We start from the raw sequence: 27,794 nt of genomic DNA on the forward strand, positions 1-27,794 counted from the left end.
AAATTGGCAAGTAAATCACATAAACCATTCCCACTTTTTCATAGCAACCTAAAATAACTACTATTTTTCCAATGTATAAATAAGGCTCAGAGTTAGGAAACTTGCCCAAGATCACAAAGATAAGTATGTGCTATGACTAGGATTCAAATCCAGGTATATCAGAATTCCAGAGCCTAAACTTCTTCTATTCGTTATTCCATGATTCATGACAGATTTCAATTTTCAACAATTCACAAATTCAAAGCTAAATTGTGAATACTTTATTGTTTATGATTTATTCTGAGTTTCCCTTTTTAACAACATAATTCCCATCCATATCTTTTTTCCCTTAAACCTAAAAGACTTATCCAGGAAATGTTCCCGGTTTTATCCTCTAGTATAGTTTCTATTCCAGGAGGTCTCTCTAGATGTTCTGTCCACTCTCTCTTTTTCATCATAGAAAAATAAAAACCTCAATTTTTAGAGAATTCTGATCAGTAAGACAACTTCCAGATAACACAGGTTTACTATATTTTCTTGCATGAATTATACACGAGAAATGAATGCACACAGACTTCAGTGGCAACCGGAGAATGTTCCTGGGAGTGAGCCTAAGTCATCACTGCTAACAATATTCCTTATGCTTAGGGCCAAAGTTACTCATAGAACAAGTTTCTGAATATATGATTGAAAAAGAAGGGGAGGGGACAACTTCATGGACAAATCTTCGGTCCATACAATTTAGATAATATCAAACATAAAGTAAGATCAAACAAATTTTATTATACTCTCCTATCCTGCTCTTCTAAAATATAAAAATCAAGGATATGTCCTGGCCTCTCTATTATTCCTACATTACTCAAAATCCAGTTCTTAAGTTCTTTGCTAAACAAGTTGCTAAATGTACAGTAACATTTACAACTTGATAATATATATATATATATATATTTTTTTTTTTAACGTTTATTTATTTTTGAGACAGAGAGAGACAGAGCATGAACGGGGGAGGGTCAGAGAGAGAGAGAGGGAGACACAGAATCTGAAACAGCCTCCGGGCTCTGAGCTGTCAGCACAGAGCCTGACGCGGGGCTTCAACTCATGGACCGTGAGATCATGACCTGAGCCGAAGTCAGCCACCCAACCAACTGAGCCACCCAGGCGCCCCTACAACTTGATAATATATTAACAAAATCAGTTCACTGGACAACAGACCCCAAGAAATTAAGAGTTTATATCAAATCTGGCTCATATAAATTATATAAAAAATATTTGAAGAAATGACAGAATATTTTTCAAATTTGATTGAAGTTATAAACCCACAGATCTAAGAAGCTCAACAAACCTTAAGCATTTAAACACAAAAGAAGACCATACAAAAGCACTGTAATCAAATGGCTGAAATTCAATGATAAAGAGAAAATTTTCAGAGCAGGCAGAGAAAAAAATACATCATTTAAGGAGGAATAAGGATAAGAATAATGCCCAAATTCTTATCAGAAAAAAATGTAAGCCAGAAGATAATAGAATAACATCTTCAAAATATTGGGGAGGGGGGGTGGAGAAGGCCTGTCAAACCTGTAACTACCTATCTAGCACAAATATCCTTTGAAACTAAAGGTGAAATGATGTCATTTTCACAAACACAAAAGCCGAGGAAACTTGATGTCGGCAAATCAATTCTGTAAGGAATATTAAAAAGGAAGTTCCTGAAGCTGGAAAAAAAAGACAAAGGTAATACACAGAAAACTGGAACTACACAAAGAGATGAGGAATGCCAGAAAAGAAAAAAATTTAAGTAAATACAAAATAAATTTTTTCTCCTTGTTTTTAAATTTCCTTAAAGGTTGACTAACCTTTAAACAAAAATAACATGTGGTCTAGGGTTTAAAACAAATAAAGGGGAAAAAAAGGAGGGGGATGGCACTTAGCTGGTTCAGAACATGCAACTCTTGATCTTGGGGTCATGAGTTTGAGTCCCACATCGGGTGTAGAGATTACTAAAAAAGTAAACTTCACAACAAAATAAAACACAGAAAGTGTTTGACATTAACAGTATAAACAAAAGGAAAGGAAAATGAAATTATACTGCTTAAAATTTTACATTAAATATAAAGTAGTACAATATAAAAAATCATAACGTAAATCCCAATGCAACACAAAAGGGGGAGGATACCTAATAAACCAACAAAAGAGATAAAATAGAAACAGAAATAAAGAAAAATAGATAAATCTACAATTATTTGGAGCTTTCAAAACTTCTCTCAGTAACTGATAGAACAAATAGGCAGAAAACTAGTAAAATGAAACCAATACTATCAACTAAACAGATCTAATTGGCATTTATGAAACATTCTACCCAACAGAAGAATACATGTTCTTTCAAGTGCACATGGAACATTCACCAAGATGGACCATATGCGAACTCCAAAATAAGTCTTCAAAAATTAGAATCACATAACTGTAAGTCAATATAGAAAGAGAGCTGGAAAAATCCTCAAGTTTGGAAATTAAATAATACATTTAAAAAAAAATTTTTAATGTTTATTTACTTTTGAGAGACACAGAGACAGAGTACCAGTCGGGGGAGAGCAGAGAGACACACACAGAATTAGAAGCAGGCTCCAGACTCCGAGCTGTTAGCACAGAGCCCTATGCGGGGCTCAAACTCATGAACCGTGAGATCATGACCTGAGCCGAAGTTGGATGCTCAACCGACTGAGCCACCCAGGCACCCCAATATTACGTTTCTTAATAATCGTGGGGCAAAGAAGAAATCACAAAGGAAATTGGAAAATATTTAAAACTGAACGAAAATGGAAACACATGATGTATAGGATGGAATGAAGGCAGTGCTCAGAAAGCTTTTTATGGCTTTAGATGCTTACATTAAAATAAAAAAAAGGTCTAAAAGCATTAATCTAAGGTCTATCTTAAACTGTAAAAGAGTATATTCAACCAAAATTAAGTAGAAGAAAATAATGAAAAGTAAAAACAAAAACAGAAAACAAGTAAAAGCTAACTTTAAAAAGATCAATATAATTCTCCCCAAACTTATCTACAGTTACAAACAATTCCAGTCAAAACCCTAGCAGGCCGTTTTGGTAGAAACTGACAGACTGGCTTTAAAATTTATCTGGAAATGAAGAATCTAGAATAACCCAAACAATGTATTCAAAAAGAATAAAGTTGGGAGAACTTACACCACCCAATTTCAAAATTTACTTTAGAGCTGTGATAATATAAACAGTATAGTAATGGTATAAGAAGAGATACATAAATCAATGGAACAGAGTACAGAAACAAACTCATGTACTCATGTATGTAGGTACATGCATATGAATGTATCTGTGTGGATAGCCAAACGATTTTTAACAAAAGTGTCAAGGCAATGAAATGGGGGGAAAATGATGTTTTCAATGATAGTGCTGGAATAACTGGGTAAAAATTTAAAAACTGGAAAAAATTAACCTTAAAAAATACATCACAAGATACACAAAAATAACTCAAAATCATAGACCTAAGTCTATAAATTTCTAGGAGAAAATCTTCACTGCCCCAGAGCAAAAAAAGAGTTCAATAAAGGCAAGATTCAATAAACAAAAAGTAAACTGATAAATTAAATTCATTAAAATTTAAAATTTCTGTTCCTCAAAATCATTAAGTGAAAAGGCAAGCCAGACTCGGGTGTGTGAGTGTGTGTGTGTGTGTGTGTGTGTGTGTGTGTGTGTGTGAGTGTGTGTGTGTCTGTATGTGTGTACAAAGGATTTACATTCAAGAAATATAAAGAGAACTCAATAATATAGCAATCCAATTTTTAAAATGGGCTAATGATCTAGACGCTATACAAGGAGATACATAAATGGCCCGTAAGCACAGGAAAGGCAGCTCAACATCTTCAGTCATCTGGGAAATGTGTATCTACAATAAAGTACCAATTCGTACTCAGTGGAATGATAAAAACCAAAGGACTACCAAAACCAAGTGTTGTAGTTGAGGATGTGGAAGAACTCGAACTCGTCTACAGTGCTAGTGGACGTATAAAACGTTAACTGCATTGGGAAAAAGTTTGGTAATTTCTTGGAAAGTTACATGTGTCCTCACTATATGACACAATGATTCCACTCCTAGGTATTTACCAAAAGAAATGAAAAATGTCCACAAAAAGACTTTCACAAAATGTTTCTAGAAGCTTTAGTCACAGTAGCAAAAAAACCCAAAAACCCAAAGGTTCATCAAAAGGTGAAGGGATAAAAAACTGTAGTATAACCACACAATGGAATATTACTCAGCAGCAACCAGAACACAACTAGTGATGCATGCAACAAAGTGGACTGATTTAAAAAATATTATGTCAAGCAAAAGATTTCAGACACAAATAGTACATACTGTATTATTCCACTTATTAAGTCCTAGAACAAGCAAAATTAATTTATAGTGATACAAATCAGAACAAGGATTGCCTGAGGCACAGAGGGACAAAAAGGGTAAGGACAGACTGCAAAGGAGTCTGAGAGAATTTTGGGGGGATTTGGAAATGTTCTATATCTTGATTAGAGCAGTGGTTAGAGGATATATGCTCATAAAACTTCATTAACTGTACACTTAAAATGAGTGCATTTTATTTCGATTACCTCCAGTAATGTGATTTAAAACAGCATACACCTTATGATCATAATCTGATTAAAATACATTACCTACACATTACATAAAATGCACACTCTATATTCATAAAAATGACTAAATAGCGTGAACAGTATTGGTGGCAATTTAATATTACAAACTTTCTCACAAGTTAACAGTAAGCGCCCCAATTAAGAGCTTTTTCTAAGTCCTCATACTTCCTTGAATAGTACTCAATACTATAGTGCATCTGCATTTTTTCAAACTTCAGCCTACATCAGAATCTCTGAATGCTTTTGAAAATAATACCTAAACTTAAGCCCCACAGTTTCTGATTCAGCAGGTCTGAGATGGGACACAGAATTTGTATTTCTAATAAGTTCCCTGGTGATGCTGATGCTGTTGGTCTGAGGACGACACTTTGAGAACTACTGCATTAGAACAACCCCTTGTCATTTCTTGCTTCTTTTTTCTGCTTCCACCTATATAGAGTGGCAAAGTCATTAAGAATGAAACACCTAATCATCAGGGAAATGCAAATCAAAAGCATGAGATATCACCTCACACTGTCAGAATGGCTAAAATCAAAAACACAAGAAACAGTAAGTATTGATGAGTATGTGGAGAAAAAGGAACTCTCATGCACTGTTGGTGGGAATGTAAACTGGTGCAGCTGCTAGAAGACAGTATGGATGTTCCTCAAAAAATTAAAAATAGAATTACCATAAAATATTTACCCAAAAAATATTTAAACACTAAATCAAAAAGATATATACACCCCTATGTTTACTGAAGCTTTATTTACAATAGGCAAATTATGGAAACAGCCCAAGTAGCCATGATAGATGAATGGAGAAGGAAGATGTAACATATATATTACGTATACATACAAACTATATGATGGAATACTCAGCCATAAAAAAGAATGAAACATGGATGGATCTAGAGAATATACTGCTAAATGAAATACGTCAGTCAGAGAAAAACAAGTATCAAGTGATTCCATTCTTATGTGGAATTTAAGAAAAACAAAAGGTGGTGTGATCTTACAGTTCATGGGTTGAAGTCCAGCATCAGGCTCTGCACTGATAGTGCAGAACCTGCTTGGGATTCTCTTTCCATCTCTCTCTGCCCCTACGCTGTTTGCAGGCGCTTGCTCTCTCTCTCTCAAAATAAATAACAAGAAGGAGGAGGAGGAGGAGAAACAAAACAAATGAAAAAATGAGACAAACCAAAGGAAAAAAAAGGGAGACGCCTGGGTGGCTCAGTTGATTAACAGTCCAACTCTTGATCTCAACTCAGGTCTTTTTTTTTTCTAAGGTTTATTTATTTATTTTGAGAAAGAGAGGGAGGGGGAGGGAGAGAAAGAGGTGGGGGAGGGAGAGAAAGAGGTGGGGGAGGGACAGAAAAAGGGAGAGAGAATCCCAAGCAAGCTCCAAGCCATTGGCACAGAGCCCAACGCAGGGCTCAAACCCACAAACCATGATGAGATCATGACCAGAGCTGAGATCAAGAGCCAGATGCTTAACCAACTGAGACACCCAGGCGCCCCTCACAGGTCAGGTCTTCATCTCATGGTCATTCAAGACCTGCGTTGGGCTCTGCCCTGGGTGTGAACCCTACTTAAAAGAGAGAGAGAGAAGGAGAGAGACCAAAAAACAGACTCTTATCTATAGAGAACAAATTGATGGTTACCAGAGGGGAGGTGGGTGGAAGGATGGGGAAGAAAAAAAAAAAAAAAAAAATGGAACTTGACCCTGTTACCATCTGGGACCTCTTCCCTAAGGATCTCACCCTGATACCCATACAGCTCTATCATTCCTTCCCAGCTTGTGGATTCAAGTGTCACCTTATTGAAGACAACTACAAAATCAATTATTTCCAACTCAGCTCATGGTATGTCTACATTCCAATTGCCTATTTGGCATCTCTGTATGGATATTCATTAAATACTCCCTCCCTTCAACACCCATACTTCTATTACCTATTTCCATGAAAAGTGCTACCATTTCGCCACAACCAACTTCAATATCATCAATGACCTTCCCTCTCCCCCTTCATATGTAATCAGTTACTAATGCCCCATTGGTTACAACCATGTATTCTCTCCTAAGTATTTCTCAGTATCCTGATTCAAACTTTCATTATCTCCTACATGAATTTTGGCAGTTTCCTCAAATGGTTTCCATGACTTTACTTGCATAGAGTTCCCAAATATATGATACTAAACAATTTCAAACACATCAATTTCCAGACTGAAAACACTAAATCAATTTCCATTTAACCACAAAGCTCAAACTAAGTACACCGCCAGTCAGTATGCCCCTATTTAGATTCTGACCTTGTCTCTTACCCCTTCATGAACTATGCTCCCGATGCTTCTGACTCTTCTTGTGTTTGTTTGTTTATTTATTTTAGTAATAAACACTGTATTTTCTCTACCTGGAATATCCTTCTTCAGTTCCTAACAAAAGTCTTCCTATTTTCGGGAGATGATATACCCTTCATAAAACGTTCTAAGACATTTTTGTGAAGTCAACCCTCTGATTTGTACCTCTTAATCATGCATACTACATCCTAACTTGTTATTTCTTCAATTAATCTCTGAAAGTGTTACTCATACTATAACCCCAAAACTGCCTGGAAGAGTGCTTTATTATCTAGTCTTCCCTGAATAAATATGTTGAATGAATGTAGTTAACTAAGATATTATTTGTGTACTTTTATTTTTTTTAATTAATATTATTTTTGAGAGAGCTCAAGTGGGGCAGAGTGCTTAAGTTGCATTGAGAGGGGGACAGAGGATCGGGAGCAGGCTTCACGCTGACAGCAGAGAGCTCAGTGCAGGGCTTGAACTCACGAACCACAAGATCATGGCCTGAGCAGAGGCTGGATGTCCAACCGAATGAGCCACCCCGGTGCCCCTATTTGTGTATTTTTAAAGTACATATTAAGTAAAAACCTCAAGGTTACAAACATGATTTCACACATGAAATTTTTTAACAGTAAAAATCCTTTGATGGAAGCTCCTTATGGTCTATACTACTACTGGCCAATAGAAGGAAATATAATGTGAGTCACATATTTACCATATGTAACCTATTTCTTTTTACTTAAAAAAATAAGTAAAAAGAAAAAGAAGAAAATAATGTATTTTGTTTAACCTAACATACCCAAAACATTAGCATTTCAACATGTAGTCAATATAAAAATTATTAAAGATTTCAAATTCTTTTCATGCTAAGTTGTCAAAATGTTGTCGATATTTTACAATTAAAGCATCTGTCAACTAAGTAGCTAATTCTTTATCAGAAATATTTGATCAGTATTTAAATTCATAAAATTTATTGTTGAAAGGTAGATTTACATACTCAAATTGTTCTGACAACTCAATCAAGTATAAATTCTTAAAACTTAAATTAATTAAATAAACTTAATTACAATATAGTTCCTCAGTCACACCAGCCACATTTCAAATGCTCAATAACCATAGGTGGCCAGTAGTTACTATACTGGGCCATGCAGGTACAAACCACTCATGAAAGGATCAATTATTTTAGCAATATGAAAGAGAAATTACAAAAGACTTTTAACTCCTGAAACTATTAAGATTTTAGCTAGGAAAAAAATCCTCCAGATGGACCACTTTGCTTACTCATAGAAGCAGCTGTAGAACAGAATTCGTACTATTAATTTCTTAATATTTCAGACCTACTTAGACACTGTTCTAGGACCTGGGATATAGCAATGAAGTACATAAGGTTCCTGCTATCAAGGAATTTATGGATTAGGGATTGTGGGAGGAGACAAAAAGCAAACCCGTGTATCATCTAGCGGCATTACATCCTGAAACTGACTGGGGATCAGTCTCAGGAAGACTCCCTGGGAAAAGCTAGATCCATTCCTAGGAGTGTGAGGCCCCTTTTCCACATTGTTCCATTTGCCCTCCCTTGCCCAGCCCAAGTTGAGAAATTCAACAAGAACCAGAGAATAAGGCCCAGACCAGGGCAGAACAGCTAGCCTTTTTAGTATCCTACTCAGCACCTGAGGCACTTTAAATTGCATTGAGTAGAATTAAGTAATACAAGCCCCTTCTAATTCTGCTGCTTGACCTTTTGGTCTCTCTGGGCTTCAATTTCCTATATGAAACTATAGAGTTTCTAACTATAGTTAGAGTTAATTATGCGTATTTTGCAAAGTTTGCTTTATCAGTGAACATATAATACATGTGAATGAATGGATGCTATGAACTCAGATAAAGCATTATATGAAAAGGAAAACCATATCAGGGGTATTTTAAAAAAGAGCTTATTAAACATTTCATTTTTCCTGACTGACTCTCAAAACAATAAACATGCAACACCACCGGGATAGACGTGGGCTGTCTAATTCAGTAGCCACTAACTACATGAACATTTGACATGTGGTTACTATGACTCATTTAAATAAAATTAATTTAAACAGCTACATTTTCCTAGTAGCTACCATTCTGGACAGCACAGGCATTTATCAATACATTATTGATTAACCTACTGGAGTGAAAGAGGAAAACCTCAAAACCTGCCTACCTTCCTCCATGTCACCATTCAAAAGGCAAAGGTATATCTGACAGCAATTTCTGATAAGCAGGTGAGAGAATGAAATGGAAATGAAAATCCCAGTATGAGTGGTCCAGCATGTCAGGCATGGGTCAGGGACAGAAGTTATGGAGACAAAGTCCTGCACAGGAGTGTCTTCACAGGCTGAATTTAAGGTTGTATACTCCAGGCTATACAACAACTGTGGCCTCTCCAAAATGCCCATATCCTAATCCCCACAACCTGTGAATATGTTCCCTTACATTATTGTACAAGGGACTTACGTAAGTCAGAGGTGATTAAGGGTTTTGAGAAGAGATTATTCTGGATTAACTGGTTACGTCCAGTATAATCACAAGGATTCTTACAAGTAAAAGAAGCAGCAGGAGGGTCAGAAGTGATGCGATAAAGGAAGCAAAGGGTACAGTGATAGGATTACTGGTTTTGAAGATGGAAGGGGGCCATGAGCCAAAGAATGTGAGCAGCCTCAAAACCTAGAAAAGGCAAGGAAATGGATTTTCCTCTATAACCTCCAGAAGGAAAGACACCTAGATTTTAGCCTAGTGGAGCCCATTTCAAACTTCTGATCTCTAGAACTGTAAGATAATAATTTGTGTTGTTTTAAATCACCAAGTTCGTGGTAACGTGTCACAGCAGCTGTTGAACCTACGTCTCTAACTCTTTCATGCTTAAATGAGCCAGGTTGTTTCTCTTGCTCACATAACTGATATATTCCCCTAAGTCTCCCATCTTTAAACCTATATAATCTATTAGCATTTCTTAAAAAGACAATGACAAAGTTTTTGCTTCTTTTCATTGTCTAAGTATGCTTAGTTTTGTTTATATCACAATGGAGAATGATACTAATGATTCAGACTTGAGCATCTCTTGAAAACAAATATCAGCCATTCTGAGAAATTAATACATTTCAAAATGTTTGCAGTATGAGCTCACACACTACTGGTCAACATTTACTGATTGTCAGTATTGCTCTAAGTTGTACCAAGATAATCGAGAAAGGCCTCCCTTCCAAGGCTAACATGGAACAAAACAGTGAACAGACACAAAGTGATGTAACCAATGAAAGAGTACCGAGAATAAAGAGAAACATCTGCTCATTCACCTGACAAAATCTAAGATGATTCAAAGAAAGACTTTCTGGAAGAAGGAACTTTTCAAGGACAATGTGAAGTCACATGAAAAAAGTTAAGCCTGTGAGATAAGTAGAGGAAGGTTGTCCCTTTTCTAGAGTTAAAAACACAGTCTTACTCTTTCAGTCTCAGCTGACTACGTGTTTAAGCAGGAAAATGGTAAATTCAAAGATGTCAGGCCACATATGTAAGCTTTAGTAATTTGTTACTTTTAAAAAGTCACACTGAATTTTCCTTTTGAAGCAACTTATTATTTAAGATTTGAATTTCATACATGTAAAATCATGTTCCTTAGTGTCAGAAGCTGACACCTGAACACTTCTGTGTAATAAATCAACCAAGACAATAAGGAAAAGGAAATCCCAATCTTCTGTACTTACGTTACAACACTGGCAAGTCATTGGGGTGCCTGGGTGGCTCAGCTGGTTGAGCGTCCGACTTTGGCTCAGGTCATAATCTCACGGTTCCTGAGTTTGAGCCCCATGTTGGGCTCTGTGCTGACAGCTTGGAGCTTGGAGCCTGCTTTGGATTCTGTGCCTCCTTCTCTCTGCCCCCACCCTGCTCACACTCTGTCTCTCTCAAAAAAGTGAATAAACGTTAAAAAACAAAAACACTGGAAAGTCATTCTGCACTTGTCCTATTAGCCCAGGTGGGTCAGGAGTGTTTTTACCCACAGTCTCTGGTTCTCAATATTCCCAAAGGTCCTGGGAAATACACTGCATTTAAGTAAACACTGAAGGCAGAGACTGTAAGAAGAACAGCTATGAGAAAACAGCAGGCCAACTAGTCAGTAAGAGTTCAAAGCAGTCTAAATTCATCTATTACAAATATAAAAGGTCTCCCCGTTCTGCTTCCCTTCTGGCAGAACTACCCTGCCCTCTCCCTTATTACTCTACAAAAAATAAATGCACTAGGAAGGTTGAGATTGAGAAGTCTGTTCATATTGTATATACTACATATACAATATACTTGTGCATATTAAATGTTTTATACAAATGCAGTAAAACCTTGGATTACGAGTAGCGTGTTCTGTGTTTTGCAAGACGAGCAACCATTTCTAATAAATTTTAACTTGATAAACGATAAACGAGCTATGTCTTGCAATACAAGTAGTACGTGATGCCAAATGTCACATGATCACAATGAGCCAATGGTTCCTCTCTCTCTCTCTCTCTCTTGTTCGCTCACTGTGGGATTGTGGGTGATCGTCTCTCATGTTCAGATGCTTAGTCTCAGGCTGTGGTGTTTGGCAGAAATCATTGATTTCTCAGAACGTTGGAAGATGCCCACCACTGGCACGAGCGTATTTTTTGTCACTTTGAAGCGCCTCTGGACAGTCCTTTGCTTTTCCAGACAAGAATAAGCTTAGGAATGCTTTGCTTCTTCCCAGGTCAGGCTGCCTGCAGATAGAGACCCTTTCCTCTGCTGCCTTATTGCCAGTTACATTCAATACAGTAAATGACAAGAGTTTATTAATACTGCACTGTAGTCAACATCCATGAGCGTATACAATGCCCCCCCCCCGCAGAAAAAGGGGGGTAACCCCCCCGTTGAAAAGAAGGGGGGTAAGAAGATATTACGAGGGAAGGAGCAAATCATCAAGAAGTATGAATGAGGTATACGAGTGGCCAAAATTACAAGATTTTATAAGAAGTCTACGTCTGCATCTCGTCTGCAGAAGAGAAGAAGCAAAAGGCAGAGGAATCCCTCACTTCAAATGAGATTGGGGAGATGTGTAAAATATGGGAAACAGTGCAAAATTTTGTAGAAAAGCACCACCTGAATAAGGCTGTAGCAGTGTGAGTGATGAATCTGTTTAACAACAATGCAATGTCACATTTCTGCAAAATCCTCAAAAGGAGGCAAAAGGTTCACTGGATAGGTTCCTTGTTAAAGTTGCATGAAAAGAAAAAGATTACACTGAGCCAACAAATAGTAGCAATTCCGTTAGTGATAGTGAAAGTCATTACACAATGACCCTCCTCTCTCTTGTCTCCCTCACACCAGCCATGAAGGTTTTCAAAGGTTAAGTCCAGGTTAATTTATTTTTCTTTATATTTTGTATTTTCTTTATTATCTTGTATTATATTACAGTATTGTAATGATTTTTATATGAATATTTTTGGGCTGTGGAACAAATCATCTCAGTTTCTATTATTTCTTATGAGGAAATTAGCTTTGATATAAAAGTGCTCTGGATTACAAGCATGTTTCCAGAATAAATTATGCTTGCAAACCAAGGTTTTACCGTATATTACCTAATAATAAATATATAAATAAAACAAAAATAAAATAAAAACAAAATCCTACAATCCTAAGCAAGTAACAACATAAAACTATAGAGGTATAGTCCATACGATGCATGGTTAAAGCACTGATTCCGGAGCCTGACTCCTGGCTCAGCCTTGGGCTAACTATTCTGCTTCTCTGCTCTTCTATAAAATGAAGTCAGTAGTATACCTCTCACAGGGTACTGTGAGGGTCCAGTTAATACACAATGTTTAGAATAGTGTCTGGCACAAAATAAAATTGTTGGCTTAGTCTTATTAATCATGTCAAATGCACAAACCAGCGGCCTTTCTCCGTAAGTTACCACACCTCATGGCTACTCTACGCAAGCTTCCATGTCAGAACTGAAAAAAGCGAAAAAGTTATGTTAGCACTGCCAAGTTACAGGTGACTGAAAGCTCATCGAGGACCCATGTGGCAGAGGGTCGAGAGCATAAATATTAAGAAGCCATTCAAACAATAAACAGATCAAATGATTCCTAAAAACATTCTTAACAAAATAATAACATACCAAAACAATTTAAAATAAAGGATATTAACTCAAGACTCCCTATCAAAGTTTCACAAAGATTTATATTAAAGGGTATACTTGTATGGCCACAAAAATCAGAACATCTCCCAAATACAACACAAAACCAAGTAAATCCTCACACAAAAGAAAGCAATTCCCTGTTAGCATTAAAAATGAGAGAAAATTACTCGTGGTTTTGAGTGCTGTCATCACTTGTAGCTTCATACCAGTTGCCACAAATAGTGGAAAGACTATCATTTCACATGTGAAGAAACAGTGGAGGTAACGACTAGAAGAGCAGAAAACTTGAAAGGTATTTTATTAGTTTGGTATCACACCGTCTCCCTTTCAAGCACACTTTACAGGGCTCGGCCCGGCTGCAATTCCTAGCTTCTAAACTGTTCTCTCATTTTCATCTTACCTCACTTGGGAAAGTGGGGATGTAAACTAATTAACATAAAAGAAAGAAATTACGTCCACATCTGGGTCTAAACCCAAAGAAAAGTAACTCCCCTCTTATCAAAAAAAGCACCTATTTTTTTTTTAAGTTTTTATTTATTTTTGACAGAGAGACTCAGCATGAGTGGGGAAGGGGCAGAGAGAGGAAGACACAGAATCTGAAGCAGGCTCCAGGATCTGAGCTGTCAGCAGAGCCCGATGCAGGGCTCGAACTCACAGACCGCAAGATCATGACCTAAGCCGAAATCGGACACTTAACCAACAGAGCCACCCTGGCGCCCCTCACAGTGCTACTTTTAAAAGGAAAGTAACGCATCAATAAAGTAAATCCCATGAGATAACCATTTTCCATATAAAGAACCCAGTGTAACCCAATATTTCTAAATTTATTTTGCCTTGGAAATATTGAGAATCCTAATACCTATGAAGTTCCCAGAGAATTCATGTTCAGTGGAATACACTCTGGAAACAATAGAAGATTGGACAGATTTGCCCTTGTGTAATACAAATAAATACATCAAAGAGTCTGTTTAAAAAAAAAAAAAGTGAGATGCATGAGACCTTCAGTACTGGTGAGGATGTACTATGTATTACGAGTTCCCTTTTGTTGCTGTAACAGATTACCACAAATGTGGTGGGTTTAAAATGACACAAAACATCTTACAGGTCTGAAAGTCAGAAGCCTAAGTGGGTCCAAGTAAGCTAAAAACCAAGGTGTCAATCAAGCACAGCTGTGTTGCTTTCTGGAGGCTCTATGATTCTGCCTTTACCTGGTTCTCAAGCTGCCTGTATTCCTTGGCTTGTGACCCCTTCCATTCCAGCAGAATGCTATCTCTATTTTCTATCTCCTTCTTCCATACTTAAAAGATCCTTGTGATTACATTGGTCCTACCAAATAAACCATGATAATCTCTTCATTTTTAAACTTAGCTGATTAGCAACTTAATTCCCCCTTGCCAAGTAACAGAATATATTTACAGGTTCCGGGGATAAGGATGTAGACATATTGTAGGGAGTTAGGGGTGCTATTCTGCCCACTATACCTAATAAAGTATTTTTAAATGGGCACACCCTGTCACTCAGGATGGCATAAGTGTACACAAGGATATGGGTGTACAAGGATGTTCACTGTAGCACTTTTTAAAATAATAAAATATTGGAAATAACACAAATCTTCAGTTAGGAAATCAGTTTAGAAAACTATGGTATTTCCATACAAAACAGTATGCTGATGTTTCCAATGATGCTGTAAATATATAATTATAAACATGTCTTTAATAAAATGTTAAGTGAAAAAAAGCCAGATTACAAACCCAGATGATATAGCCCAATCTCAGTTATTAAAGAATATGCATGTGTACAAATATACAAGTATGTGAATATGTTACTATCCACATAAAAAAATAACTGGAAAGTGACACAACCCTGGATGGTAGAGAAACCATAAATTTCTGTGTGCCTGGAACAGTCCAGATTTATGCCTATTGTCCCAGATTTGATTTGCACTCTCTTGCATGATCATTATGATCACTCTTACAATTTTCTGGGGTTTGTTATGTTCTATTTCAAACAAGTATGTATTGCTTTTCTGGATGCCAAAAGTGGCAAAAATCACATCTATATTAGCACTTGAAATTTTAAAAAATTAAAGTAACTTAAGAAATATGCTTTTTAATATATGAATTTGCAACTCAATAGTTGTGAGCCATCTAAATTACATACAACATTTGACAGCATTAATGGCAAACACAGATACCAAAAGGGAAACTTTTCATTTTTAAGAGCACTGCCCAAGTATGTGCAGTGGACAAAGAGGAAGCAGACTAGGCCAACTGCAACTCTGCCACTAATTAGGTAACATAAGTCCTGTTTTCCTTCTCTACAATATGCCAATTGAATTATACAAAGTTACTGTACACAAAGGCTTAAGAAGATAATTATATAAAAGTATTTTGAGAAGTATAAAGGACTAATAAAATGTAAGACAGTACCCTTGAGGAATAAAGTAGCCCACTTCAGAGTAAAAGATCACTCAACCCACTCTATAGCCATTTAAGGCACAAAGAGCCTAAATGGCTCTTTACTATGTTGTTTTATATACACATCTTCTCATGTAATTCTCCCAAGAATTCTATCATTGTCATTTTATAGAAAGGAAAATACAAAATGGAAAACTAAAACTAGAGAGGTTCAAGGTTACATTGCCATGCACAGCAGAGCTGGCATCTGAACTCAGGACAATCTAAACACAAATTGGGCCAGTCTTAATCCAAAGGCCTTGCTCATTCAACTTCCTACACCACCCCGCTTTCTTAGGAAACCAAAAGACCCTTGAGTAGGAGTTACAAACAACCTAAGCAATAAATTTTTTTAATTAATCTATTCACATTTTATTTTCCTTTCCTATTATAAACCAGAATTTATGACCAGTATGCCTTAACATTTGAGTTATGCTTCCTTCTTAAAATGTTCTGACCCTTTTCCATTAAAAAACAAATCAAAGCAGAGGTGCCTGGGTGGCTCAGTCACTTGAGCGTCTGACTCTTGGTATTGGCTAAGGTCATGAGATTGAGCCCCCGCATCTCTCTCCCTCTCTCTCAAAATAAATAATTAATATTAAACAAAAAAACAAAAGTATTTCAGGCAAATAGTATTATTTTAATTATTTAAAATAAGCAGAGTTTGAGAAAAACGTATTTTACAGAAGTTAGATATTAAAATACAAAAATTTTGCTTTAAAATATCTCACACAAACTAGGGGTGCCTGGGTGGCACAGGTGATTAAGCGTCCACTCTTGATCTCGCCTCAGGTCATGATCTCACAGTTTCCTGAGTTTGAGCCCTACATCAGGCTCTGTGCTGAGAGCACAGAACCTGCTTGGGATTCTCTCTCTCTCCTCTCTCTCTCTCTCTCTCTCTGTCCCTCTCCCACTTGTGCTTTCTCGTGCTCTCAAAATAAATAAACATTAAAAAATAAAATAAATAAAATATCTTACACAAACTATAAGTATGCACATGCACAAAATTTTGTAGATGCCCTTTTTATATTCAAATTCATCCTATAGTGGTTCTCTGAACACGATGCTTTTTATTTTTTCCCACCAGCAATAAAAAAATTGTCAAGTAAGGGGTACCTGGGTGTCTGAGTCTCAGTTGAGTGTCCGACTTCGGCTCAAGTCACAATCTCATGATTCATGAGTTTAAGCCCCATGATGGGCTTGCTGCTGTCGGCACAGTCTGCTTCAGATCTTCTGTCTCCCTCTCTCTCTCTTCCCCTCTCCCCTCTCAAAAATAAACATTAAAAATATTTTTTTCAAGGAAGCAAACCTTTTTTTTTTTTTTTTTAATTAAATATTTTTGAGAGAGTGAGTGTGAGCAGGGAAGGGGCAAAGAGAGAGGGAGACCCAGAACCCAAAGTAGGCTCCAGGCTCCAAGCTATCAGCACAGAGCCCGATGCAGAGCCCCACGCAGAGCCCCACGCAGAGCCCCACGTGAGGCTCAAACTCACTAACTGCGAGATCATGACCTGAGAGCCAAAGCCGGATGCTTAACTGACTTGACCCACCCAGTTGCCCCAAGTAAGCAAACACTTTAACTCATTTCTTCTTTGAATATCATCTTCCAATTGCATTTTACTTTGATTATCTTTCTACCTATATCTCATCAATGCACAGTATCTCACCTAATAAAAAACTAGGCAATGATTCATGACCTTTCTAAGAGACAGTACTAATAAAACACATTCTAATTCGCTCTATCCCAACTAACAGCACTGAAATACTAGGCTTCTGGGAAAAGAAGGGAATGAAAAAGCATTCAACTTATGTGTTCAGTAAACCCATGGAGTTTTAGGAAATAAACTGAGGATATTAACACATTAAATATAGCAGCTTTTTACATATAATAGATTTTAGAATCCTGCTTCTCACTTAAGACACTACAGAAAGAAAAATGCCAGCCTAAACCGTGAGAATAAAATGTTAATCATCAAAAAATGGTCTCTAATGTTTTGTTTCCCCCCCTAACAGTCTTTCTTCCCTCACCTCCACCTCTATTCCATGTCTAGATTCAAGACGTGAAGATTCTAGAAAGCAAGTCCTAGCAACCCAGTTATTTTCAGAATTACATATATTCACTAAAACTCTCATCTCCTACAAAACTCCAAAAAACTAATTTTTGCGAATAACTCCAAATAACTAATTTTTAACTAATTATTCCCATAAGATTAATGACCAAATTTGTTGAAAAAAGAACCTTAGACTCCCAAACAAAAAAGCTGAATGAGACAGGGTTAATAAAAATCTCTTTAACTTCTACACCATACCCTGAGTGGCAGTCTAATCTGATCACGATATGTACATCAACCAAACTCTCAAACATTCCTAATACCAAACTTTTTAGAGTTCCTCAAACATACTGCTCCCAGGCATTTATTTACTCATTTTGTTCCTCTGCCCGCTATATCCTTCCCTTCTCTCTTCACCTCATTAATCCTACTCATCCTTTAAGACTGAGCTCAGAGATTCAACTCTGGAAGCTTTCTCTTAACTCCCCAGGCAATAAAAGTTCCTCAGTGTACTCTAGCACCCTTGAAAACATCTAACATAGAATTTACCACACTATATTGAAGTATCTGTGTAACACCCATCTCCTCCAGGAAACAATTATCCTAAGGAACAAAAACCAGTTCATTCGTTCTTCATTCTCAGAGCCTAGCACTGGCATTTGTAAGTATTCCATAAATGTTTGGCAAAAACAAGAAAGCATGAAAACCTTATTGAACACCCATTATGGTACACTGTGTACTTAAAAATGTTGAGACATGGGGCTCCTGGGTGGCTCAGTCAGTTAAGCATCCGACTTCAGCTCAGGTCATGATCTCACATGTCGTGGGTTTGAGCCCCATGTCAGGCTCTGTGCTGACAACTCAGAGCCTGAAGCCTGCTTCAGATTCTGTGTCTTCCTCTCTCTTTCTGCCTCTTTCCCATTCACACTCTCTTTCTCTCAAAAATAAATATTGAAAAAAAAATTTTTTTTAATGCTGAGACATGGTCTCTGTCATAGTCTAGCTGCAAAGATAATTCATTTCTATTAAAAAAGAGATAATTAGAAATTTAAGAAATTATACATACCAAATGACTAAGAGACAGGAAATACTACAAAGTTCAAGAATGCAGAAATCACCAGAACACAGAAGTCTTCAGAGAAGATGAAGCTTAAGTTAAGATAGTACAGGACGGTACTTTCTACCGGGAAAATGGCCTAGGAAAAGAGATTAAAGCAGGAATAGATAAACCATCTTTAGAAGCCAATGAGTAGATTACTCTGGCTAGCATAGTTGGTTCTTAGGAAAACATAACAAGATATCATTTGGCAGAGGTAGATGAGGGCCATTTTATGGAAGACCCAGAATGCCAGACTAAGGAGCTTAAGTAAGGAAAAGCAACATACAAATGCTTTGCAGGAATACTAATATAAAAGCAGTGCAATAGATTAGGGGGGACAGGCGAGGAATGTGAAAGAGAACCAGAATCTGCCAAACATGTATAAACTTTCATTATTTTAACACTGACAGCAATTTTATGAGATCAGTATCCCATTTTAATGAGAAAGAAATCAAGACTCAGAGATGTGAGTGGACAATGTTTAAAAACCCAAAGTCAGTGCTTTCTTTTCGCTACCTGCGAGAATTGCAGGCAAGGTATCAGTTGGAAGACTATTTCAACAGTACGTGCATAAAGTCGACAGTGCCAGACATAAAAAGAAGAGACAGCAGGAAGACAACATTTCCCAGAGCAGTTTATGTGTGGAACACTGGAGAACTGAAACATGACTGCAAGATTTTAAACCTGATGGGAGGATGCAAAGTGGGAGCACTAATGCCGAAAATGAGGAAACACGCAGGACATGGTGAGAAGAGAAGGGTAAGGGTTACGAGTTTACCTTTAAGAGAGTGGAGTTCGCTATGACAGAAAGACTTCTAAAATGAGGAATGTCCAGAAGGCAGAGATGCAAAATTATCAGATTAAGTTTTCAGGCATTGTTATCCACAGCTAAAGCTTACATAGTGTTTCCTATGCGCCTGAACCATACCAAGTACTTTGCCAGTTAACTCACTTGATCTTTATAACTTTATGAGATAAATACTATTACTATCACCATTTTTCAGATCTGGAACCCGAGGCACAGAAAGCTTAAGGATCTTGTCCAAGGTAATGCAGTCTGTAAGTGGTAGAGCTGTTGATCTGAATCCAAACAGTTCTGCCCCACAGACCATGCTCCAAACTACTATACTCAACTGTACTTTGTTATTATTGTATTATTGTATTATTTTATGCTTATGCTTATTTCATTAAATAGCTTATAAACTCTCTGAATGGTAGACATGATATCTTATACCAGTGTGCCTCCCTAGGATCTAACAGAATTATTTATACTAAACAGATTTTAAATAATGATGATGTGGTAACAGGAGTGGATGTGGTATCTGCAGAAAAGAAATGTTGAAAGAAGAGAAAAAAAGAGGAATAGGGCTATGCCATTTCTTTTTGCCACTGATTGGGCAAGGTTGACCAGGAAAACAAAATAAAATAAAAGGCAAGATATTCAGAATCATAGAATCCCAGTGCTAACAACAGACTTCCAAGAACTTTCCATAGGGCCCCTGTGTATATATCATAGCATCTATGAACTATGTGATAGTTGTGGGCCTGGTAAAATTACTTGACAACAGATTCTCTCTTTATCTCCCAGGACCTGGGGTATCTACCTTGGCCAAAAACTGGATGTTTACTTGTGGGAGGGATGGATGGATGTGTACGAGAGGGACACAGAGAGACAGAGAAAAACGGCAACAAAATTGTCAGTATTAAGTGAGAAAGAAAGGGAGCCTGGGTGGCTCAGTCGGTTAAGCGTCTGACTCCTGATTTTGGCTCAAGTCATGAACTCAAGGCTCTTGAGATCAAGCCCTGCATCAGGCTCAAACCTGCTTGGAATTCTCCCTCTGCCCCTCCCCTGCTTGTGCATGTGTGTTCTCTCTCAAAATAAATAAATACACTTTAAAAATAATTTGGGGGGGGGGGCACCTGGGTGGCTCAGTCGGTTAAGCATCTGACTTTGGCTCAGGTCACGATCTCATGATTCATGAGATCAAGCCTCATGCCAGGCTCTGCATTGACCCTGCAGAGCCTGCTTGAGATTTTCTATCCATCTCTCTCTGCCCCTCCTTTACTCATGCTCACCCTCTCTCTCAAAATAAATAAATAAATAATTAAAAATTATTTGGAGTAAAGAAACTATGAGATGTTCCTCCTGCCTGAAATGTCAATTTTCCTAATATCAACTTTTAAAAGTCTCATCCATCTTTCAAAACCTAGATCAAATCTCATCTCCAAGATAGCTTCCTGACCCCACCTCCACCTCTGCTGGAATAAAGTTCTCCCCTATACTTAATTGCACAGTACCTCTTTCTCCATCCTAGCACTTTGCAGTTTATCTGCTATTATAGTTACTTAAATGCCTTTTTCCAGTATCTTTGAGTTCCCACAGGCAAAGCTCCTATAATTGTGCTCTGCCAATAAAATAAAAGACTTTAAAAATACATTTAAAGTAAGTACAAGTGTTTTTATTTTGAGAGAAAGAAAGAATGAGTCGGAGAGGGGCAGAGAGAGGGAGGGAGGAGAAGGGCAGAGAGAAACCCAAGCAGGCTCTGCACTGTCAGCATGAGCCCAATGCAGGGCCAGAACCCACAAACCATGAGATCAAGACGTGAGCAAAGTCGGATGCTTAACCAACTGAGCCACCCAGGCACCCAATATGTACAAGTTTTTAAAAGTATGGTTTAAACATGGTAACTGGCCTATTACACCTAAAAGAAAAAAGTTCAGGGAAGCCTAAGAAGTAATCTATGGCTTGAAGAAGGAGAAAACAAGAAAATGAATTGATGCTGTGCATATTTGATATATCCCTCCTATGTGTATTTTCTAAATCAGTGGTTCTCAGCTGGGAGAGAATATGCACTCAGAGGGAACATCTGACAACGTGTGGGAACATTTCCGGTTGTCACAAATGGGGGCGAATGATACTGGGATCCAGTGGGTAAAGGCCAAGTATGCTATGAAACAACCTATGATGCAGAGGACTAATCCCCACAACAAAGAATTGTCTGACCCAAAATGTCTGTGAAGTGCCATGGTTAGGAAACCTGTTCCAAATGAAGCAAAGAAGAAAACTAAAAATTGTTACTAGTCTACTAGTAGTCTAGTCTACTTGAGACTCCTAAAATTTTCTTAAACAATTTCTTAAACATCTACTCTTCCCACTGACTACAAAATGGGTCTAAGGGACAGTGAAAACAACCCTCCTAAGGAGCTCCACTTACATGTTAACAAGAAAGGAGTTGGTTACAAGTTCTCACTTACCATGGGACATGTTTGCCAAAGCTCCATCCCTGCATATCCCTGTAACTGCTGATTAGCCCCCCTTAGTTACAATCTCCTAGACCATCGATAAATCTATCCACAACAATTCAACAACTAAAATGCAGCTTGATTACAAAACTTAAATGACAACGTATGACCATCTGCCAAAATACCCACATACAGATATATGACTAATCGACTATCCAAAACACATATGCTTAATAATCTATTCTCTGAACAAGATCAATCAGGAAAACAAACCCACCTGAATTTTCAGGTGCTCATTCACATCACTCATCTCTAATCCATGCTAGCCAGGGTTAGACACGTAGTTGGAGGCTGCAAACAATATTTCTCCACTGTAAAACAAACCAGCCCTTTTAAAGTCTGAACCACCCTCCACCCCAAAACTGCCTCAAGAGAAACTTGCTACACTAGTGAACAGCATCTTAAAAGACAAACAAAACAAAAACTCAGCAATTGCTTCGTCTTCCATGAAGGTAGAACATAGCAGCTGTTAGAAAGCAATGAAACATAGTCTAGGACAGGAAGTATACATTTTGAATCCAACTGAAACCGCAAGGGAAGCAGAAATTAACTGTCAAAACAATTTAGCCACTCAACATTCAAGCAGGTAAAATGCCATTAACACCATTGTAATAAAAAAGACAGTTATAAGCCTCAAGAGAGAGCAATTTTTTTACAACCATTTTACCATGTTTGGTAAATCAGCCATGTTTTTGGCTGGTAAATTTGGCTGATTTTCTGGGACCAGAGCTATTTTATTTTAAATCACATGCAGGGAAAACATGAATGGGTCTGGGGCAGGGGAAGACTTGTTGACCATGTGAATTAGGATCAGCATGTGCTATAGGATTTCTTGAAGCTTCCAGAGACAGTGAATACCCAGCCCAGAATTACCAGAATCTTCCAGAACCTACTTTGTACACATATTCCTCCCAAATTGCTCCCACTAACTTCCCTGCTCTTCTCCCCAGGCTAGGATAAGGCTCTGCTTGCTCCTGTATCTCCACCTTTTTTATTTCCCTATGTCCCAAGATTTACCGTGATACATTTTATCTTAACATATTGGATTATTTTAATTAGTACTTAAAATTTTTTAACTTATTTTATTTATTCATTTTGAGAGAGAGGCGGAGAGAAAATCCCAAGCAGGCTCCACACTGTCAGCCCAGAGCCCAATGTGGGGCTTGAACTCCCAAAACATGAGATCATGACCTGAGCTGAAATCAGGAGTCGAAGGTCAATCAACTGAGCCACGCAGGTGCCCCTGAATTTTAATGAGTACTTAAATGACAACACTTTTTCTGTTATCTCAGAAAACCACCTTGTGTCTGTTACATTATTTCTACCTCTGGCAACAAAGTTTCTGGCAAAGTGTGCCAGGGGAATGCAGCCTCTTTGCTAATAGAAGGACCATGCAAAAAAAAAAAAAAAAAAAAATAATTCTAACAAAGTAGACAATTTGTAGATGTTTCTTGTAAAGTGGTCTAATACCAGGGATCAACTTTAAGTGGATCTCCCTGGCAAACCTACAGCATAGAAAGAAAAAAAAAAAAAAAAAAAGACAAAAATAGGCAAGGAAGAGAAGGAAGGAAAGGAAGAGGCGGAGGGAGTACAGTGACAGAAGCAGATGTTGTTCAGTATCACCTATGTCACCTTTTATAATAGGATTTGACCTGTTTGGCTGGTATTCCCTCTGGCTATGATTATTCTACTTTCTCGACTTCCCAAACAACTTTGATGATGTCTTCCCTGTCTGGTACTTCAACACTTTCCCTATCTCTGCATTTCCAATTTTGATATGTTAATTTCCGTATTTCTATCCTTTAAAATACTATTCTTTTAAAGCATGATCTACATCACCTACTATCTCATCCATGGATTATCTTTACCCTTCTTCCACCCTTATTAGATGGACAATATTCAAAATTCCATTTTCTTTCACTCAACAGAGGTGTCAAAGTCTTTAAGATCTTTCTATTTTGCCATAAATCAAGAGAAAAGACTGAATTTTTCTTCGAGAAATAAATTTCCAATCATATTCTTTGTAGAACCTTATTTTAAGACCGGTTCTTATTTTTATAAAATGCAGAAAAGTACTCTTAATTTATTCACTTAGGAATCTTGTCAATCTGCTATTTAAAAAAAAAAAAAAAATGACACTGCTTTAAAAAAAAAAATTTCTCTTCCAACAACAAAAAAAATTTCCTCACAACATCACCTTCTTTCCCAAACAGAAGATAGGTTTTCTTTCCTATCATCTCTGCTCTATTTCTGCAACTCAAGACTAATTCAGTCCCCTTGATTTTGAACTCTCTATCTTCGTCTTACTGATGCTTCTTAACCTCATATCCTCCTATCTCACTCTTCTGAAACTGCCATCTTACTCCCTGGTTTGCCACCAACAATGCACCATTTCAATGCCAGACACCCCAGCTCATTTACTCCAACAAATGAATCTAGCTGATACAAAGCTAATTTTCATCTCCATGAGGAAAGATCTATAGCTATGCAGTTTAAAAATTGCCCAGTCATGGTCTTATACCACTGAGAAAGGTAGGCAACAAAATTCTCCCTAAAGTCAAGGGTCACAAAGAATAACTGTCATACCCCCAACCACACTTGTTCAGCAGTATCTAACATCCTCCCCAAGTTGTCTAAAAACCAAAAGGTTTGGTTTCCAGCAAAGAAAAGAAAGTGAACATGATGTTTCCCTGAAGACAGTCTCTAACCGCCTCACAGCAGACTTTAAATGGAATGATTATCCGAAGAAGAAGAAAAGAGAGGGAAATTTGGGCTGGTCCAAGTCTTTATTACCCTATCCCCTCTAAGTCCCAGACAACTGTTAGCCCTAAGATTTGCTTTATTTACTTAGAACAGACGTGCAAGACTGAGAAAACACTGGTGCCTGTTCAGTTTTGCTTATTCAACTTTAGCGGTAAAATATAAGTTATTCAAACAGTGTTCCTTCTTATTCTTTTCTCCCTTCTTCAAGGAACTAAACTCATCTCAAGTTGTCTACCACGGATTTCACAACCTAAAGATAAGTCTTCCCTACCATGATAATTTACAAAATATAAAACACATTAACAGAGAAGCCTCTCAACACCATCTGATCTTCCCATTAAAATTATCACCTCTCTCCCAGTCTGCTTTTACCTTTCTACTCTACCGCCTTATTTCTGGTCCTAACTGCCCATTATTACACTACACAGATTCATCTTCCTAATCCTATCTGTGAGCATGTGAATGCTCTTCTAAACAAATCATCTCAGATTCTCCATGATCCATCCATTTTAACTATTAACTACAGATCACAATTCAAGACCCTCTCAAATATAGGCACCTTATTAAATAGGCTCTCCTTGATCACCCTGTCTGTATAAAAGAAGATATCCGTATCTTGCTTTTTCCTTCTAGTTCTTGTCACCACCTGACATAGTTATCTGTTCATGTTTACTGATTGCCTAATTCTACCAGAATATACCTTCCTATGTTTACTCTTTCATTCACCGTTGTATCCTCAGTGCCTAGAGGAGTGACTGGCATACAGTAAGCTCTCAATACATATTTGTGGTAAGAATGGATAAACCCAGACATGTCACACAGTATGGCTGATACAGAGTCAGAAGACCTACATGTGAGTTACAGAGCCTCCACGTTCCAGCTATATGGTCCTCAACAATTTGACTTCATTATGCTATCTATACTTTCTTCATTTGTGAAAGGAAGGGATCAAACTTAATCTATAAAAAAGTCTATTAAAAGTTTTTCCAGCTACATCACCCTATATTCTTGTTTAGTCTGAATACCTTCCCCAGCTCCCAACCTCCCTTATCTGAGTATTCTGCTCAGTTTCCTTCCGTTTGGATTCTGTTCTCAGTCCACACCTGTCAGAATACTGCTTATACTTAAGGTCCATTTCCATTTTCTCCTTGAAACCTAACAAACTGTAAACTCTGTAAGAAGAGGGTGGAGTTCTTTTCTCAGCAGTTGGTACAATACCTCCCATATAGGTGATCAACAAAATGACTGATGAATCATGAGTGTATGAATGAGCAAATGAACAAAGGAAGGTTTTCCTGGTTCCCCCCAATTGCTTAAATAATCTCGTGCCTTTGAACTCTTAATGACACTGGCATCTTTTATGATACTTGCCTTATTTTACTCCATGCTATTATTAATAATAACTGCAAATTCCTTAAAATTAAGTACTGTCCTGATGGTTTCCACATCCGTCTACAACATCTACCATAGATCTTTCTCACAGTTATATTTATTAAGTTTATCTGACATGTTAATACAAGGATAATAGTGGAGAAAAAGGACTGTAATATTACAGATATCGTTCCAACTACCCAAAGTCAGTCATTGGGCACACTTGTGCGCACCCTGTCTCTGTTAAACTCAGGCATTCAACCACAATTCAAAGATCTCATCATTCTCTCCTTTCCACACTCTGCTTAAAGAAACTATTACCACTTTCATAAGTACAACAGCCACCTTCCTGTATCACTACCTACCTTCTCTTGTAATATGTGTTTAGGAAGCCAATCACACAACAATATTTTCACTAAACAGCTAAAGCGACTTTTCTGCTCATTTCAGACTTCTATCCCAACCAAGTCCCTCTTCTACAAGGTATGAAACCATTTTTTTAAACATCTTCCCATTAGCCTGCCTTTCTTAGTTCTGCTCCCAAAGGACAAAAAGGATCCGTTTTAAGGTCTTCCTTCCCCTTTTCTAAGAAGTAGAAACTCTCCAATTAATTTCAGACTCTAACCACCTTGTTTTTCTCTGTCATCAAAATTTTGATCCTCTTTTACCTCTATGTCCAAGCTCCTATTCTGCTTCCAAGGAACCTTCCTGGCTGCTGGTGTCTTTCCATTCAATATGCTCTCACTAGCGTGTACTTGGTTGCAATGTATCTATCTTCCCCTTCCTATAATGTTTATCAGTCGCTCCCTTCACACCACCCCAGACACCCATCACATACTCTCACACACTCTGTACCCATGCGTCAGTCTACCTCCGACATACAAGTTCCTTACAACACTCTTAATGAACGTACACAACTCTCAGTATGGTATCATCTGACTACACTAATTCTAACTCAGTTTCTTCTGGGGAACCCAACCCTGTCCATAGTACCTCCCTCTTTCCTCACTTCCTCATCCATTCCCCCTCTTTATGCTCCCACCCCCACCCCGCCAACTAACTACAGATGACATTATTCTTCAGTACTTCCAACCCGAGTATAAAGAACAAACTCGGGTTTCCAGAGGTCTCTCTCCCTCTCCGCACTCCCTCCACCACCACCCCAGGTGTGCGGACTTCCACCTCGTCCTCTCCCCAAGCAACGCTCCAGCCAATCCCACACCACACAACGTTACCCCCGCCACCAGGATCAGACTCCACACCCACCTCCACTCGGGGTCGCCGCTGCCCCCCCCGCCCCCGCCTCGCCTGCGAGCCCGCGACCCCGAGGGCGCGCGCGCACACACATTCTCACGCTTTCCTAACCTCCTTCCCGGCACCGGGACGAGCTGGCTACGCTGGAACTCAGCCCGGCCCGCGGGGGCTAGGCACTCGTGAGTGTGCCCGCCCCGCCCCCTCCCGCGGATCCCCGAGGATCCCCTCGCAACCCCCGCCTCCCCGCCGGGGAAGGAGAGGACACAGCAACTCCCCCGCCGCGCCGACACACCACCTCTGTGTCTGTTGCTCCCTGCCCGAACCTTCAACCCGCTCCCCCCACGTACGGGGC

The 27,794-nt window shown here is 38.2% G+C and overlaps 1 protein-coding gene and 1 long non-coding RNA gene across 11 annotated transcripts in view; both read right to left on the reverse strand.

Annotated features, from left to right (window-relative positions):
- SMG7 (SMG7 nonsense mediated mRNA decay factor) overlaps positions 1-27,794 on the reverse strand; it is a 90,350-nt gene that overhangs the window by 62,275 nt on the left and 281 nt on the right. The gene's annotated exons all lie outside the window — the stretch shown is intronic.
- LOC125925242 (uncharacterized) lies at positions 440-27,792 on the reverse strand. The gene is made up of 2 exons (XR_007458744.1): positions 20,672-27,792; positions 440-20,476 (listed from the first exon to the last, which is right to left on the reverse strand). It is a non-coding gene; the product is annotated as an uncharacterized LOC125925242 (long non-coding RNA).

Source organism: Panthera uncia, chromosome F1 (genome assembly GCF_023721935.1).
Source record: "Panthera uncia isolate 11264 chromosome F1, Puncia_PCG_1.0, whole genome shotgun sequence".
Taxonomy (NCBI): domain Eukaryota; kingdom Metazoa; phylum Chordata; class Mammalia; order Carnivora; family Felidae; genus Panthera; species Panthera uncia.